This window comes from Stenella coeruleoalba (genome assembly GCF_951394435.1).
Source record: "Stenella coeruleoalba genome assembly, chromosome: 4".
Classification (NCBI taxonomy): Eukaryota; Metazoa; Chordata; class Mammalia; order Artiodactyla; family Delphinidae; genus Stenella; species Stenella coeruleoalba.
In genome coordinates this window covers 10,291,324-10,310,299 of record NC_137149.1, presented here as the reverse complement: position 1 = coordinate 10,310,299, position 18,976 = coordinate 10,291,324, and the positions used below count along the sequence as shown (strand labels likewise).

The following is an 18,976-nucleotide window of genomic DNA, read 5'->3' as shown; positions in this document are numbered from 1 at the left end:
ATTTAGAGTAAGTGCCTTCTGAAAGGGATGTGGCAGACATCTTGGTATCACACAGAGTAAGTAAGACAAATTATCAAATTTGGTTCAATTTAATGCACACATAATATAAATTTAATAGACTCTAAGAAAGGCTTGTGCTAGTAGTTGGCCATAAAATATTTTCACTTATAATCCAATAAACCCTGGATAAGTCTTTCCAAATGTGATTCATTCAGTTAGCAAATATATCAGAAAGAGTAACAATAACTATTTAGAAATATTCCTGTTTTGAAAAACTTCTTAACAAACATAAAAGTAAGTAACCTAGCCAGGCATTGTGTGAAGCACTTTATATGCACTAATACATTTAATCTCCTTGCAAGCTTAAGAGGAAGGTACAGTACACTGGGATTTATGAATGATAAAACTTCCTTTAAAGAAGACAGAAAAGTGAGATGCAGAGATTATATAATTGTATGATGTTCTCAAACAGCATAGCTAGAAATCCAAATGGACATAGAAATTGAATGAAATCAATGTACTTACCTTATGCTCTGCTTCTGTTTTTCTCTTGCTTCTGTAATAGACAAAACAAGGCCTTAATGAAAACAAAATTTTAAATGTGAATCCTGATTGTTGCTCTTATGTTTTATTTAAAATTGTAGCTATTCAAATTATTTGACATATCAATCTAGACATATGGGTAACGTTTTCACAACTCACAGATCAGCCAGCTAAAAATATATTAGAAAGCAGACGAGGAAATGCTATTCTAGGTTTTATAACTGAATTATCTCAAATTTAACACCCTTACACAGTTAGTTTAGTCACTTGTAGACAAACTGTTATCAAACTCAACAAGACATATCAGAGGCGATTATATTTATATCATCTGAAATAATACTTGCCTTTGTGGAATTATTTCATAGACTGCCAAATGAATGTACAAAATTAAGAGTAGAATTCTCCTAATTTTTGAGCTCACCTGGCCAAATAAACAAATACTGGGACAAAAGTTTGTTGGACTTCATCAAAACAAATGGCAAGAGTAATGTAACTCGAGAATTTTTATTTTACCATCAGTTCTAGTATTGATTGTAAGGGAAATTACACCTCGTTGGATATAGCTTATTTCCAGGGTTTTGCCAAAATCCTTTAAGATTCCCTAGCGTGCTCCAGTTTTGTTAAAGAATAGACTAAATGCAAGGTGGATTTTAGATAAAAGTTGCTTCTTAGTGCGAAAATTGTCACTCTCTTCTAATAAGATTTACCAACAGCCCAATGATGAATAGATAATATTTGAGAATGAATGACATCATTATTTTTTGAGGGTGGCAGGTTGAAATCATACCCTAAACTAATAAGACAGTTTACAAAAATCAGCAATGGATAGTCTACTATATTCAATTTCCCTTTATCCTGTGAAAACAAACAACTAAAATGATCAAACAGAAAGTTTTGGTGTTACCAAAACCATTACTGAATAACAAAAACCAGATGGATATAATGTTCAAGTGGTTACATTTCAAGATCTAAAGTAATTTCAAGATCACCCTCAAACAACATTTAATATGATTCATATGTTAAGCATAATATTACTTCATTCTATTATTTAAAACAAGACCTCACAAACTGTACTTGGTATTTTAGGTCATTTTCATTCCATAAGGCAGAACATTGTATTCCACATTCATCCTAGATGAATCAATGTACAATGTTCATATATTTGAGATGTTGAATATGCATAGTATATGTTTATTAGCTTTCCAATATCACTTTAATGTCAGTGGTGTCTAAGAGTACAGAGTACGGTGTTTCCTGTCATTGAGTATCTTCACTCACTGGCTAAAAGATTCCTTGTTAAGTACATTTCAACTTTCTACTTTCAAGCATATGACACTCTATGATTCTATGAACTTAAATCACCAGCCTAGCCCATGAAGGTGACAGAGGCTCAGTTAAGCCTGTAATAGACATTCATATAGTTTCTGTGTATGACACAGGATGTTAAATTATTTTTCCTATTGACTCACAATTTCAGCTAAAGTACAAATGTTGCAGTCAAGCCTTTTCTTATACTAGCACAAACATTTATTTGAAGTAGTAGAATATATCAGATTTGGAACTCACTGCTCTTGGGAAAAAGAACAGAACATGGTAAGGGAGCACTTAGGAGAGCTTGACATATGTCCTCTGGAATTCGAGGCATATATGAACATACAGATTGATGTCTGCACTACAGCTGTGCCGCAACTCTGTGTATGGAAATGTGGATAGAACTATTGTTAAGGGCAGGATGAGGGGAAAGAGCTTCCAGCACTCATTCATTTTGTCATAGCAAGAGTTTTTTGCTTTCGTGTTCGTCCACTTTCTAGCTCCAGCAATGTTTTAACTTCCAGAACAGAAACCCAAGAGCAAAATCCTCCACAGGAGCCAGTTCAGTTGTAGGAAAACCTGAACTGTAATTGACAAATTGTCAGAGGCTTGGTATGAACAACTCTGAGAGTTAAAAGCTCCAAGGGGTAACAGTCATCAATAAGCTCCCACACTTTTGTGAGTTTTACCTTCCAGGTTCTCACAATGAATACTGGAGAAAAATCCCCTTATGCTTCCAGCAGGTAGAAGGAAAAGGAAACAATCTGAAATATGCCAGAGCATTCTGTGCGTAAAAAGGCAGGGCCTCAGGAAAAACTATTTTGGCAGAATAACCTATGGGGTTTTAACAGAGCCTAAGCTACCTGAAAGAAGGGAATTCTCCAACTCCAGCACCCTCTAGCCATCAGTGTCTCGTTGGGGTTGGGGGGAGCACTGACGAAGTTCACAGTGCAGGGGCACAGACTCACCAACGATAATGACAGAACTATAGAAAGCACTTTTCTTTCTGCACACAACTTACCACCATATTATTGAAAGCCTATTTACCACTGGATTTTTTTTTTAATGTGGCACATTATGACTGCCTACAACAACAAAATATTATAAACAGAAATTTAAAAATATTTTGAACTAAATTAAAATAAATAGACAACTTATCAAAATCTGTGGTATACGGGCTTCCCTGGTGGCGCAGTGGTTGAGAGTCTGCCTGCTGATGCAGGGGACACAGGTTCGTGCCCCGGTCTGGGAAGATCCCACATGCTGCGGAGCGGCTGGGTCCGTGAGCCATGGCCTCTGAGCCTGTGCGTCCAGAGCCTGTGCTCCGCAGCAGGAGAGGCCACAACAGTGAGAGGCCCGCGTACCGGGAAAAAAAAAAAAAAAAAAAAAAAAAAATCTGTGGTATACATTGAAAGCATTGCTTAGAGTGAAATTAATAGCATTGAATTCATACATTAGAAAAGAAAAAAATCTAAAATCAGTCATCTAAATTTCCAGACCAGCAAAAGTAGATTGGATTAAGTTCACATAAACAGAAGAAGAAAAAAAATAAGTTATATAAGTCAATAAAGTGGAGAACAGGAAAAAAAAAGAAAATCAAAAGCTGGCTCCTTGAAATTATCAATAAAATCAACAAGACTCTATCCAAGCTGACCAAGAGAAAAAGACAGAAGATCCAAATAACCAATATCAGGAATGAAAGAGGAGACATAATTACAGATATTAAAAACATTTAAAGGATAATAAAGAAACATGAAGGAAAACACTATGCCCACAAATTTGATAACCTAGATGAACTGGACTAATTCCTTGAAAGACCAATCTGCCAAAATTCAAACAAGAAGAAATAGGTAATCTGAATAGTCTTATATCTATTAAAGAAACAGAATCAATGGTTAATAACCTTCCAAATCAAAAAATACTCAGTCCAGATGGATTCACTGGTGAATTCTACCAAACATTGAAGAAAAAATTACTAATTATCTACAATCTTTTTCAAAGGAAATATTTTCTAACTCATACTATAAGGCCAGAATTATCCTAATACCAAAAACAGATGAAGACATTACCAAAAAGAAGAAAACTACAGTCCAATATCATTTATGAACATATCACAAAAATCCTAAACAAAATTTAGCTAATAGAATCCAACAATATATAAAAAGAATTATACATCATGAACAAGTGAGATTTATCCCAGCTATGCAAGGCTGGTTCAGCATTCGGAAATCAATTAATAGAGCCCATCACATCAAGAGGTTAAAAAAGAAAAATGACATGATCGTATCAATAGATATGATACAGAAAAAGAATTTGCAAAATCCAACACCAATTCATGATCAAAATTCTTAGCAAACCAGGGATAGACAGCAAATTCCTCACCTTGATAAAGGACATCTACAAAAAATTCTACAACTAATATCAGACTTAATGGTGAGGAAATTGAAGCTTTCCTACTAAGATCAGGAATAAGGAAAACATGTTACCTCTTACACTGCTATTCAACATCATATTGAAAGTGTTAACTAATGCGGTCAGATAAGAAAAGGAAATTAAAAGTATACAGATTGAGAAGGAAGAAATAAAACTCTCTTTATTCACAGATGACATGATTGTCTATATAGAAAATTTAAAAGAACCAAAAAAACTCCTGGAATTAATAAATAATTATATATAAGATTACAGGATACAAGGTTAACATACAAAAGTCAAATGCTTTCCTATATACCAGTAATGACTAAATGGAATTTGATATTAAAACACAATACCATTCATATCAGCACACCAAATATGAAATACTTAGGTATAACTCTAACAAAGAATGTACAAGGTCTATATGAGGCAAACTACCAAATTCTGATGAGAGATATCAAAGAAGAACTAAATCACAGCAAGTTGCATAATGGATATTGACAAACTGATTCTAAAGTTTATATTGGAGGCAAAAGACACAAAATAACCAACTCATAACTGAAGGAGAAGAATAATGTCAGAAGACAGATACTACCCAACTTCGAGACTTACTATAAAGTAGCGTTAATCAAGATAATGTGGTATTGGTGAATGAACAGACAAACAGAACAATGAAACAGATTAGAGAACCTGGTATTAGACCCACATAAACATAGTCATCTGTTCTTTGACAAAATGGCAGAAATAATACAATGGAGCAAAAATAGTCTTTCAACAAATGGTGCTGGAATAACTGGATATTAACATGCAAAAAAATGATTCTAGACACTGACATTACATTCTTTATGAAAATTAAATCACAAAACTAAATGTAAAACACAAATCTATAAAGCTCTTAGAAGATAACAGGAAAAAGTCTAGATGACCATGGGTATGGTGATGATTTTTAGATAAAACACTAAAGACATGATCCATAATAGAAGGAATTGATAAGCTTGACTCATTAAAATTAAATACCTCTGCTCTGTGAAAGAAAATGTCAAGAAAATAAAAAGACCAAAAATATCTGCAAAAGACATAACTGATAAAGGGCTGTCATCCAATATATACAAAAATATTTTTGAAATTCAACAATAAGAAAATGAACAACTCAATTAAATATGGGTCAGAAACCTCAACAGAAACCTCACCAACAATGATATACAGATGGTAAATAAACATATGAAAAGATGCTCCACATCATAATTCATCAGGGAAATACAAATACAATACAAATACAAATACAGGGAAATTAAAAAAAAAACAGTGAGACACCACTATACTATTAGAATGGCCAAAACCCAGAACATTGACAACATCAAATGCTGACAAAGATATGGAGCAACAGAAACTCTTATTCATTGCTGATGGGATGCAAAATGATACAGCTACTTTGGAAGACAGTTTGGCAGTTTCTTATAAAACCACACATATTCACCATATGATCCAGGAATTGCCCTCCTTGGAATTTACCCAAGGAGGTGAAAACTTATATTCACAAGAAAACCTGCACACAAGTATGTATAGCAGCTTTACTCATAACTGCCAAAACTTGCAAAAAACCAAGAATGTCCTTCAGTTGGTGAATTTATAAATAAACTGTGGTGCATCCAGACAATGGATGATTATTTGGCACTAAAAGGAATGAGCTATCAAGCCGTGAAAAGACATGGAAGAGACTTAAATGCATATTCTTAGGTGAAAGAAGCCAGTATAAAAAGCTATGTATTATATTATTCCAAGCAAATGGCATTCTGGAAAGGGCAAAATTATAGAGAAATAAAATGAATGGTTCCCAGGGTCTGAGGGGAGAGAGGGATGAATAGGCAGAGCACAGAGGTTTTTTTTAGGATATTGAAACTACTCTGAATCATAGTAGAATGGTGAGTGTCATTATACATCTGCCATAACTCATCACAACTCATAGAATGTACAAAACACCAAGAATGAATCTTAATGTAAACTATGGACTTTGGATGATAATGATGTCAATGTAGGTATATTGCTTATATCAAATGTACCACCCTGGTGTGGACTGTTGATAGTGGGGGAGATTGTGGGTATTTGGGGACATGGGGTATATGGAAACTCTGTACCTTCCTCTTAACTTTGCTGTGAACCTAAACTTGCTCTAAAAAATAAAGTTTACTAATAAAGGAAAAAATGTATTGTAAAACAGATAAGCAATGTGCAGAAGCTGCTGTGAGAATTGAAAATGTTAAAGCTACTTTACAAAACTAGTAATTTCTAATAAAGTTCTACAGATTCGATGCAATCCGTATCAAAATACCAATGGCAGTTTTCACAGAACTAGAACAAATAATTTTTAAATTTGTATGGAAACACAAAAGACCCTGAATAGTTAAAACAATCTCGAGAAAGAAGAACAGAACTAGAGGAATCACACTCCATGACTTGAGATCATACTACAAAGCTTCAGCATTTCAAACAGTATGGTACTGGCATAAAAACAGACACATAGATCAATGGAGCAGAATACAGAGCACAGAAATAAACCCATGCACTTATGGTCAATTAATCTATGACAAAGGAGGCAAGAATATACAATGGGGAAAAAACAGTCTCTTCAGTGAGTGGTGTTGGAAAAACCAGACAACTGCATGTAAAAAGATGAAATTAGAATATTTGCTATACAAAGAAAACCCGACCAAATGGATTAAGGACCTAAATGTAAGACTGCATACCATAAAACTAGGAAACAAAAACACAGGCAAAGCACTCTGACATAAATTGCAGCAATATGTTTTGGATCCATCTCCTAAAACAAAGGAAATAAAACCCAAAATAAACAAATGGGACCTAATTAAACTTAAAAGCTTTTGCACAGCAAAGGAAACTATTGACAAACCCAAAAGACAACCTACTAAATGGTAGAAAATATTTGCAAATGATATGACTGATAAGGGGTTAATATCCAAATATAGAAACAGCTCATACAACTCAACATCAAAAAAACAAACAACCTAATTAGAAAATGGGCAGAAGAACTGAATAGATATTTTTCCAAAGAGGACATGCAGTGGTCAGAAGCTGTTTGAAAAGATGCTCAATATTGCTAATCATCAAGGAAATGCAAATCAAAACCACAATGAGATATCACCTCACACCTGTTGGAATGGCTATCATCAAAAAAAACACAAAAAACAAATGTTGGCAAGAATGTTGAGAAGAGGAAACTGTTGTACACTGTTGGTGGGAAGGTAAATTGGTGCATCCACTAGGGAAAACAGTATGGAGGTTTCTCAAAAAACTAAAAATGGAACTACCATATGGCCTAGCAATTCCACTCCTAGGTATATACCTGAAAGAAGCGAAAAACACTAATTCAAAAAGATATATGTGCCCCATTGTTCATAGCAGCATTATTTACGATTGCCAAGGTATGGAAGCAACCTAAGTGTCCATGAACAGATGAATGGATAAAAAAGATGTGGTATATATATATATATACAGTAGAATACTACTCAGCCATAAAGAATGAAATTTTGCCATTTGCCGCAACATGGATGGACCTAGAGATTATCATACTAAGTGAAAGACAGAGAAAGACAAATATCACATGATATCACTTATATGTGGAATCGAAAAAAATATAACAAACTAGTGAATAAAACAAAAAAGAAGCAGATTCACAGACACAGAGAACAAACTAGTGTTTACCAGTGGGGAGAGGGAAGGTAGAGGGGCAATTAGGTGTAGGGGATTAAGAGGTACACACTATTATGTATAAAATAAGCTACAATTATATATTGTACAAGATGGGGAAAACAGTGTTTATAATAAGTATGGAGTACAATCTTTAAAAATTTTGAATCACTATACTGTATACCTGTAATTTATATAATATACATCAAGTACACTTCAATAAAAAAGATTAAAAAATGATAATTTGATTCTCATTTTCAATATTGCTAAGAGCTTCTACTCTTTTGTGTTTAATATTCTTCCTAATCTTTTTGGAGATATTTACCATGCATTTTTGTGTTTTTCTCAAAACTCTGAGTTTTATTTCTCTCTCATTTGTGGATTCTTTAATATTTTGCCTTTTTTGCATGGTGATTTTGCTTTTCAGATAACTTATTTTGTTTCCTTGTAAGCTTACCTTTTAATCTCTAATGAAAGTCAGCTCTTTTCGTTATTAATGACTACCTGGCATTTGGCCATCAGCTTAGGCCTTAGCTTATGCTTTTATATATAAGTTCGGGAGTTGATGGGAAGAGAGTAACTATTACTGCGATTTGGGCTTTCATCTTTCTTTCTGCTACTTCTTCCAGAAGTCCTTGATTAAAGAGCCCATTGCTTTATCTTATGGCTATTCATCCTCCATTGAAACTGCAGAGCGCACAGCACAAGTTAAGAGGATGCTTAGAGCCTGCCAGCAGCTTGCATATTTCTACACTATTTCATATAACAATCAGGCTTCAGAACCATCCTGGAACTGCCTCTGAAAAGCTGTAAGGCTTACGCTGTATCTCACGGGGATGTGTGTGTGTGTGTGTGTGTGTGTGTGTGTGTGTGTGTGTGTGTGTGTGTGTGTGTATTTATCCAGACTCTGGAAAGCACTTCATGTCTTTTCTTGGTTCAGTCCTATAATTCTTTCAGACTTTAGTTTTTATGTTACATTAACAGAGAAAGCTTCCTTGACACTATTCTTCCCTAAATCAATTAAGAGCCCCCTGTACTTCCTAAGGTTAAGTTACCCCAATGCAACCTGGCATTTCCTATGCCACAGAAGGTAATTAATCACTGGAATTAATAGCTAGTTTGCCTGTTTTCCCCAGTAGAAAATAAGCTTTTAAGGGCATATAAATCCTGCTTTCGATTTCATTTCCAAAATTACCTAATCTATCTTTTATATTACTAAAAAATAAAGAGAAATGTAAAAGTTGTTCAGTCCATTAGGAAAGCCAAACTTTGATTAGATCTACCCAGTGGAATAAAAATTAAAACACAAACACACACATATATTACTTTCTCAGAACTCATTATTTTACTGCTTGTTGTGAATAACAAAACAAAAAGAGGAAAAAATTATTTTCATGCTCCAGGTACTTTCAACTATGGAATTCAACTGCCATCATCTGTAGAGAGGAGTATTTCACTGAAGTCACTCCACACTTAGAGCTAGAATCATATATGAATCATATATGATGGAAAAACTTTTAGTATTAAAATAGCAGTTAAATATATTAACTGGATGTGGTTTGACAGAAATAGGAAGGAAACTTAAAGAAAGATCAACTGTTGGAAATTTCACCTTAGAACAGAGGCTCTAGAATGGGGTGAAGGAGAGACTTTCTAAAGACCTATGTGGACCTCAGATAATCTAAACTTGCAAACCGATTCACACATTTTGGTTGCATACAGCCTTCCCATTGTTTCAACTTTGTCGAGGACTTGAAATCTCATACCAACCAAAACAGTGATTACAAGCAGGGACTCATCTTTAGACAAGATTTATGTAAAAAATCCTAGATCTTCTCATTTTGTGTGAGTGACTTTGGGCAAGTTAAAGCCTGGAAGACTTAATTTACTCACTGAATAAAGAGAATTGTCACATTTTTCTACAAAGCATTATTATGAATCATGATAATATGAATAGTAAAAATCCATATTTGATGAATGAGAACAGACAGAAAATAAAGAGTTACCATCATGAATCAAAAATCCAACAATATGGCATGTTACCAGTATAACATGTTACCAATAAATCAAAGCAATAGTGCAGTACAGACAGAGCATTGTAAAGTTTCAGAGGAGAGAACCACCATATTGCAATATATACTGGTCAGGTTGTTTATGCAAAAGAGTCTTGCAAGATTCATGATCTTAGAATAAACATAAATAAGGACAAAGGAGTTTTAAGCAAAGGGGCAGGGCAATTCAAGGATCGATGCTGAGAATGATTCCAAATTTGTCAGTCAGCTTTGAGCTAAGTAATATGCCTATTAAATGGAAATTGGTGTTAAGGACAAATAAGAGATGATGAGAGAGTTTACAGGTAGAATGGGACAAGACTGTAGAGAATTTGTTTTGTTTTTTTACTTTATTCATTTGAGAGACAAGAGAACAAGTTGAAGTTACTGAATAGATGATTAAAGTAAAATAAATAAATAAAATAGTTTTCAACTATACATTTAGAAAAGACAAACAAATAAATTTGGTCAAGGGTTTGAAAAATCACATTTCCATTTTTAATAAAGTAATAAAGTAATTATAGTATTTTTTGGTTCCACAAATAAAACTATTATATTACCTCAAGTTTTTAATAACAAAAATTAATATCTGCCTATATTAAAATGAGATTGTCACTCTTATTCTTTTTTGTATTAACTCTTCTTCATCTTTTCCTCGCTATTGTTGTCATAACCTACAAATCTGGCCTTTACCACCACAAGGCTATAAAATCAAAACCCAGGCTATTTATCTGTAATGTGTATAAAGTTAAGGTTCTGCTGAAATTGTTAGAGACCAGATTGAGTTATCAGGTTTTTTCTCCAAAAAAGTAGAGCCCCAAATACATAATTTGAAAGAGATAGCACAAGTTGCACTTTACATTAAGTAAGCAGTTTCAGTATGCTTACCATATAAATACTCTGCTAAACTTGTACTTTCAAGTCTGGTTAAGGTTAGGAAAAGATCTATATCAACTTAATGAACTCTACTTCTGCTGATGTACTCAGAAAAGATAGTTTAAATTACAAGATGTTACTCTTACATAAAACTGGAATTTTTAACATAAGCTGGAATTCAAAGAATGTCATTTTAAATAGATCTTCATGATATCCTCCTTTACTATACAGATTTTAAAGAATTTATTTGCACGGTATTTTATGCCAACAAATATGTACTTACTACAAAGGCTCAATTTAAACTCTTTGGTAAACAATTTAAGAGTGCTTATTGTTTTCCTCATTAATCAGTAATTTCATCATTATACATTATTTACTTTTTCATAGACACTATAAAGTTTGGATACAGATAGTAATAATAATATACATGTATATCAAAATACAACATTTACAGATATCATAGCTATAGGTAATTATCATTTTTCATTTCATTTTTCATTTCATATCATTATCATTTTATATATAGTCTCATTACAGAAGAAATAAGAGAAAAAGAAAAAAAGAGTTTATAAATGAGTCCTCATTAGTGGAAGCAAAATTTAAGGTTGGATATTTAAAAAAATAGAGCACCTTCACTGAAAAGTCATAACATGTTCAACCACAGACATATCTGAGGCATGAAACTTAGGTTTTAATCAGATTATGTGGGACAATGACACTACAGTTTAAGCACATCAACTTGAATCTATTTCCTGTTTTTTAATATCTGAGCATCAATTTTCTCATCTGTATAGTGGAAATAGAATTACTAAAAATAATGTAGGGGTATTTAATATCCAAGGGAAATAAGTAAGGCAACTGGGATAAAACCTGTATAAATGAACTATGCTTTTAAACCTGTAATATGTTTCATCCTCAAACAGTATTTTAAAGTTAATTAGGCAAAGCATCTAATAAAATTTAAAATGATCTTGATACAAGTTTTAAAAGCATCTGTTCTATAAATGATATCTTCTAATCAGCAAGAAGTTAAAATAAGACAACTAAGAACAAAACTTTCAAAACACAACTCTTGTACTTCCACTAATATTCTTTTTTTATCTATTTTGCCATGTTAGGCAGAAAACATTTTGACATTTCATAAAATGATGAAAAATGTGTGACAAAGATAAATCTCTTGAACTAAAGCATTAAAACTATTAATAAAATTAGAGAAATCAGAAAAAGTATAATTATTTCTTTATTCTTGCCTCAAAAAGTAAATACTGTCTAAAATTTACAAAGCAAGTTACGAAGGTAATTTAATATCAAGTAAATATAATGTAAAGAAACCATTACACATAAAATGTACTTAAGAAAGGAAGAAAAAAATAAAATGAATATAAAACTAGAAACATACAAACATTTAAAATCATAAAGTGGGAAGAAGTCACCAGAAGATGATAAAAGAAAAATAGGAGAATTGCAAATGGGTACATACCTAAAATCTATGCAACTATTTTTGAAAACCTGGACAAAAGAAAATATTTTCTAGGACATTTTGGATTTTTAAAAACTACCTCAAATAGGGAATTCTCTGGTGATCCAGAGGTTAGGACTCTGCACTCTCACTGCCAAGGGCCTTGGTTTGATCCCTGGTCACAGAACTAAGATTCCCCCATGTGCAGAGTGGCGGGGAGAAACAACAACAACAAAAAATCCCCCCAAAACTCAAATAGACAGGTGAAATAAAGTGAGAGGGAAAGCAATTAAAAAGAGTGCAGTGACCTAATACCTTCAACTAAAAGAATATTTCAAAGAACTTTCACAAGGGAATTACTATAAACTGAATTTATGTGTCCCAACTACCGAAATTTATATGTTAAAATCGAACTCCCAAGGTGATGGTATTTGGAGGTGGTGCCTATGAGAGGTGATTAGGTCATGAAAGCAGAGCACTCGGGAATGGAATTAGTGCCCTTGTAAAAGAGAACCCACCCAGGAACACCTTCAAGATGGCTGAAGAGTAAGATGTGGAGATCACATTCCTCCCCACAGATACATCAGAAATAAAACTACATGTGGAACAACTCCTACAGAACACCTACTGAATGCTGGCAGAAGACCTCAGACTTCCCAAAAGGCAAGAAACTCCCCACGTACCTGGGTAGGGCAAAAGAAAAAAGAAAAACAGAGGCAAAAGAATAGGGACATGACCTGCACCACTGGGAGGGAGCTGTGAAGAAGGAAAAATTTCCACACATTAGGAAGCCCCTTCACTGGTGGAGACTGGCGGTGGTGCGGGGAAGCTTCGGAGCCATGGACGGGAGCGCAGCAACAGGGGTGTAAAGGGCAAAGCGGAGAGATTCCTGCACAGAGGATCAGTGCCAACCAGCACTCACCAGCCAGAGAGGCTTGTCTGCTCACATGCTGGGGCGGGTGGGGGCTGGGAGCTGAGGCTCAGGCTTTGGAGGTCAGGTCCCAGGGAGAGGACTGGGGTTGGCTGCGTGAACACAGCCTGCAGGGGGTTAGTGCGCCACGGCTAGCTGGGAGGGAGGCTGAGAAAAAGTCTGTACCTGCCGAAGAGGCAAGATACCATTGTTTCAAGGGTGCGTGCGGAGAGGGGATTCAGAGCACTGCCTACACGAGCTCCAGAGACGGGCGTGAGCCAGAGCTATCAGCGCAGACGCCAGAGATGGGCATGAGACGCTAAGGCTGCTGCTACAGCCACCAAGAAGCCTGTGTGCGAGTACAGGTCACTCTCCACACCTCCCCTCCTGGGAGCCTGTGCAGTCCACCATTGCCAGGGTCCCGTGATCCAGGGACAACTTCCCCGGGAGAAGATACGGCACACCTCAGCATGCAGCATCACGCTGGCCTCTGCTGCTGCAGGCTTGCCCCACATTCTGTGCCCCTCCCTCCCCTCCGGCCTGAGTCAGCCAGAGCCCCCTAATCAGCTGCTACTTCAATCCCGTCCTGTCTGAGCGAAGAACAGACACCCTCAGGAAACCTACACACAGAGGCTGGGCCAAATCCAAAGCTGAACCCCAGGAGCTGTGCAAACAAAGAAGAGAAAGGGAAATCTCTCCCAGAAGCCACAGAAGCAGCAGATTAAGTTTCCACAATCAACTTGATGTACCCTGCACCTGTGGAATACCTGAGTAGACAACGAATCATCCCAAAATTGAGGTGATGGACTTTGGGAGAACGATATATATATATTTTTCCTATTTCTCTTTTTGTAGTGTGTATGTGTATGCTTCTTTGTGTGATTTTGCCTGTATAGTTTTGCTTGTACCATTTGTCTTAGGGTTCCGTCTGTCCATTTTTTGTTTTTGTTTTTTTGTATACTTTTTAGTGCTTGTTATCATTGGTGGATTTGTTTTTTGGTTTGGTTGCTCTCTGCTTTAGTTCTTTCTTTATTTTCTTTTTTTTATTACTTTTTAATTTTTAAAATTTTAAATAATTATTTTAATAACTTTATTTTATTTTTTTCTTTCCATCTTCTTTTCTCCCTTTTCTTCTCAGCTGTATGGCTGACAGGGTCCTGGGGCTCTGACGAGGTGTCACACCTGTGCCTCTGAGGTGGGAGAACCAAGTTCAGAACATTCCTCCACCAGAGACCTCCCAGCTCCACATAATATCCAATGGTGAAAGCTCTCCCAGAGATCTCCATCTCAACGCTAAGAAGCAGCTGAACTCAAGGACCAGCAAGCTACAGTGCTGGACACCCTATGCCAAACAACTAGCAAGACAGGAGCACAACCCTACCCATTAACAGAGAGGTTGCCTAAAATTATAATAAGGCCACAGACACCCCAAAACACACCACCAGACATGGACCTGCCCACCAGAAAGACAAGACCCAGCCTCATCCACCAGAACACAGACACTAGTCTCCTCCACCAGGAAGCCTACACAACCCACTGAACCAAACTTACCAACTGGGGGCAGACACCAAAAACAACGGAAACTACAAACCTGTAACCTGGGAAAAGAGGACGCGAAACACAGTAAGTTAAGCAAAATGAGAAGACAGAGAAACACACAGCAGATAAAGGAGCAAGGTAAAAACCCACCAGACCAAACAAATGAAGAGAAAATAGGCAGTCTACCTGAAAAAGAATTCAGAGTAACGATAGTAAAGATGATCCAAAATCCAGGAAATAGAATGGAGAAAATACAAGAAATGTTTAACAAGGACCTAGAAGAACTAAAGAGCAAACAAACAATGATGAACAACACAATAAATGAAATTAAAAATTCTCTGGAAGGAATCAATAGCAGAATAACTGAGGCAGAAGAACAGATAAGTGACCTGGAAGATAAAATAGTGGAAATAATGACTGCAGAGCAGAATAAAGAAAAAAGAATGAAAAGAATTGAGGACAGTCTTAGAGACATCTGGGACATCATTAAATGCACCAACATTTGAATTATAAGAGTCCCATAAGAAGAAGAGAAAAAGAAAGGGACTGAGAAAATATTTGAAGAGATTATAGTTGAAAACTTCCCTACTATAGGAAAGCAAAGAGTCAGTCAACTCCAGGAAGCCCAGAGTCCCATACAGGATGATTCCAAGGAGAAACATGCCAAGAGACATATTACTCATACTATCAAAAATTAAATACAAAGAAAAAATATTAAAAGCAGCAAGGGAAAAACAATGTAACATACAAGGGAATCCCCATAAGGTTAACAGCTAATCTTTCAACAGAAAGTCTGCAAGCCAGAAGGTTGTGGCAGGACATATTTTAAGTGATGAAAGGGAAAAACCTACAACCAAGATTACTCTACCCAGCAACGATCTCATTCAGATTCGATGGAGAAAGTAAAACCTTTACAGATAAGCAAAAGCTAAGAGAATAAAGCACTACCCAATCAGCTTTACAACAAATGCTAAAGGAACTTCTCTAGGCAGGAAGGAAAAGACCTACAGTAACAGACTCAAAACAATTAAGAAAATGATAATAGGAACATACATATCAATAATTACCTTAAATGTAAATGGATAAAATGCTCCCACCAAAAGACATAGACTGGATGAATGGATACAAAAAGTAGACCCGTATATATGCTGTCTACAAGAGACCCACTTCAGAACTAGGGACACATACAGACTGAAAGTGAGGGAATGGAAAAAGATATTCCATGCAAATGAAAATCAAACGAAAGCTGGAGTAGGAATTCTCATATCAGACAAAATAGACTTTAAAACAAAGACTATTAAAAGAGACAAAGAAGGACACTACATAATGATCAAGGGATCAAATCAAGAAGAAGATATAACAATTGTAAATATTTATACACCCAACCTAGGAGTACCTCAATACATAAGGCGAACGCTAACAGCCATAAAAGGGGAAATTGACAGTAATACAATCATAGTAGGGAACTTTAACACCCCACTTTCACCAATGGACAGATGATCCAAAATGAAAATAAATAAGGAAACGCATGCTTTAAATTACACAGTAAACAAGATGGACTTAATTGATATTTATAGGACATTCCATCTGAAAACAACAGAATACAGCTTCTTGTCAAGTGCTCATGGAACATTCTTCAGGATAGATCATATATTGGGTCACAAATCAAGCCTTGGTAAATATAGGAAAATTGAAATTGTATCACATATCTTTTCCGACCACAACGCTATGAGACTAGATATCAATTACAGGAAAAAAATCTGTAAAAAACACAAACACATGGAGGCTAAACAATACACTACTTAATAACCAAGAGATCACTGAAGAAATCAAAGGGGAAATCAAAAATACCTAGAAACAAATGACAGTGAAAACATGATGACCCAAAATCTACGGGACGCAGCAAAAGTAGTTCTAAGAGGGAAGTTTATAGCAATACAATCTTACCTTAAGAAACAAGAAACATCTCAAATAAACAACCTAATCTTACACCTAAATCAATTAGAGAAAGAGGACCAAAAAAACCCAAAGTTAGCAGATGGAAAGAAATCATAAAGATCAAATCAGAAATAAATGAAAAAGAAAGGACGGAAACAATTGCAAAGATCAGTAAAACTAAAAGCTGGTTCTTTGAGAAGATAAACAAAATTGATAAACCATTAGCCAGACTCATCAAGAAAAAAAAGGGTGAAGACTCAAATCAATAGAATTAGAAATTAAAAAGGTGAAGTAACAACTGACACTGCAGAAATACAAAGGATCATGAGAGATTACTACAAGCAACTATATGCCAGTAAGATGGACAACCTGGAAGAGTTGGACAAATTCTTAGAAAAGCACAACCTTCCGAGACTGAACAAGGAAGAAATAGAAAATATAAACAAACCAGTCACAAGCACTGAAATTGAAACTGTGATTAAAAATCTTACAACAAGCAAAAGCCCAGGACAAGATGGCTTCACAGGCAAATTCTATCAAATATTTAGAGAACAGCTAACACCTATCCTTCTCAGACTCTTCCAAAATATAACAGAGGGAGGAACACTCCCAAACGCATACTACGAGGCCACCATCACCCTGAAACCAAAACAGACATAGATGTCACAAAGAAAGAAAACTACAGGCCAATATCACTGATGAATATAGATGCAAAAATCCTCAAGAAAATATTAGCAAACAGAATCCAACGGCACATTAAAAGGATCATACACCATGATGAAGTAGGATTTATCCCAGGAACGCAAGGATTCTTCAATATATGCAAATCAATCAACATGATACATCATATTAACAAATTGAAGGTTAAAAACCATATGATCATCTCAATAGATGCAGAAAAAGCTTTTGACAAAATTCTCACCTATTTATGATAAAAAACCTCCAGAAAGTAGGCATAGAGGGAACTTACCTCAACGTGATAAAGTCCGTATGTGACAAACTCACAGCCAACATCATTCTCAATGGTGAAAAACTGAAAGCATTTCCACTAAGATCAGGAACACAAGGTTGCCCACTCTCACCACTATTATTCAACATAGTTTTGGAAGTTTTAGCCACAGCAATCAGAGGAGAAAAAGAAATAAAAGGAATCCAAATCAGAAAAGAGGAAGTAAAGTTGTCACTGTTTGTAGATGACATGATACTATACATAGAGAATCCTAAAGACACAACCAGAAAACTACTAGAGCTAATCAATGAATTTGGTTAAGTAGCAGGATACAAAATTAATGCACAGAAATCTCTTGCACTCCTGTACACTAATGATGAAAAATCTGAAAGAGAAATTAAGGAAACACTCCCATTTACCATTGTAACAAAAAGAATAAGATACCCAGGTATCAACCTACCTAAGGAGACAAAAGACCTGTATGCAGAAAACTATAAGACACAAATGAAAGAAATTAAACATGATACAAACAGCTGGAGAGATATACCATGTTCTTGGATTGGAAGAATCAACATTGTGAAAATGACTCTACTACCCGAAGCAATCAACAGATTCAATCCCATCCCTACCAAACTACCAATGCAATTTTTCACAGAACTAGAACAAACTATTTCACAATTTGTATGGAAACACAATAGACCCCAAACAGCCAAAGCAAGCTTGAGAAAGAAAAACAGAGCTGGAGGGATCAGGCTCCATGACTTCAGACTATACTACAAAGCTACAGTAATCAAGACAGTATGGGTCTGGCACAAAAACAGAAATATAGATCAATGCAACAGGATAGAAAGCCCAGAGATAAACCCACGCACATATGGTCAACTTATCTTTGATAAAGGAGGCAAGAATATACAATGGAGAAAAGACAGCCTCTTCAATAAGTGGTGCTGGGACAACTGGACAGCTACATGTAAAAGAATGAAATTAGAACACTACCTAACACTATACCCAAAAATAAACTCAAAATGGATTAAAGACCTAAATGTTAAGGCCAGACACTATAAAACTCTTAGAGGAAAACACAGGCAGAACACTCTAAGACATTGATCACAGCAAGATCCTTTTTGACTCACCTCCTAGAGAAATGGAAATAAAAACAAAAATAAACAAATGGGACCTAATGAAACTTAACAGCTTTTGTACAGCAAAGGAAAACATAAACAAGATGAAAAGACAACCCTCAAAATGGGAGAAAATATTTGCAAATAAAGCAAATGACAAGG

At 35.4% G+C, this 18,976-nt stretch overlaps 1 long non-coding RNA gene across 2 annotated transcripts in view; it reads right to left on the bottom strand.

The window, feature by feature from the left end:
• Nucleotides 1-524: 524 nt before the first annotated feature.
• Nucleotides 525-18,976, bottom strand: part of LOC307185564 — a 210,821-nt gene continuing 192,369 nt past the window's right edge. For both annotated transcript variants that reach the window (XR_013828093.1, XR_013828094.1), the window contains exon 5: nt 525-556. This is a non-coding gene — a long non-coding RNA (uncharacterized lncRNA). The remainder of the gene's footprint in view (nt 557-18,976) is intronic.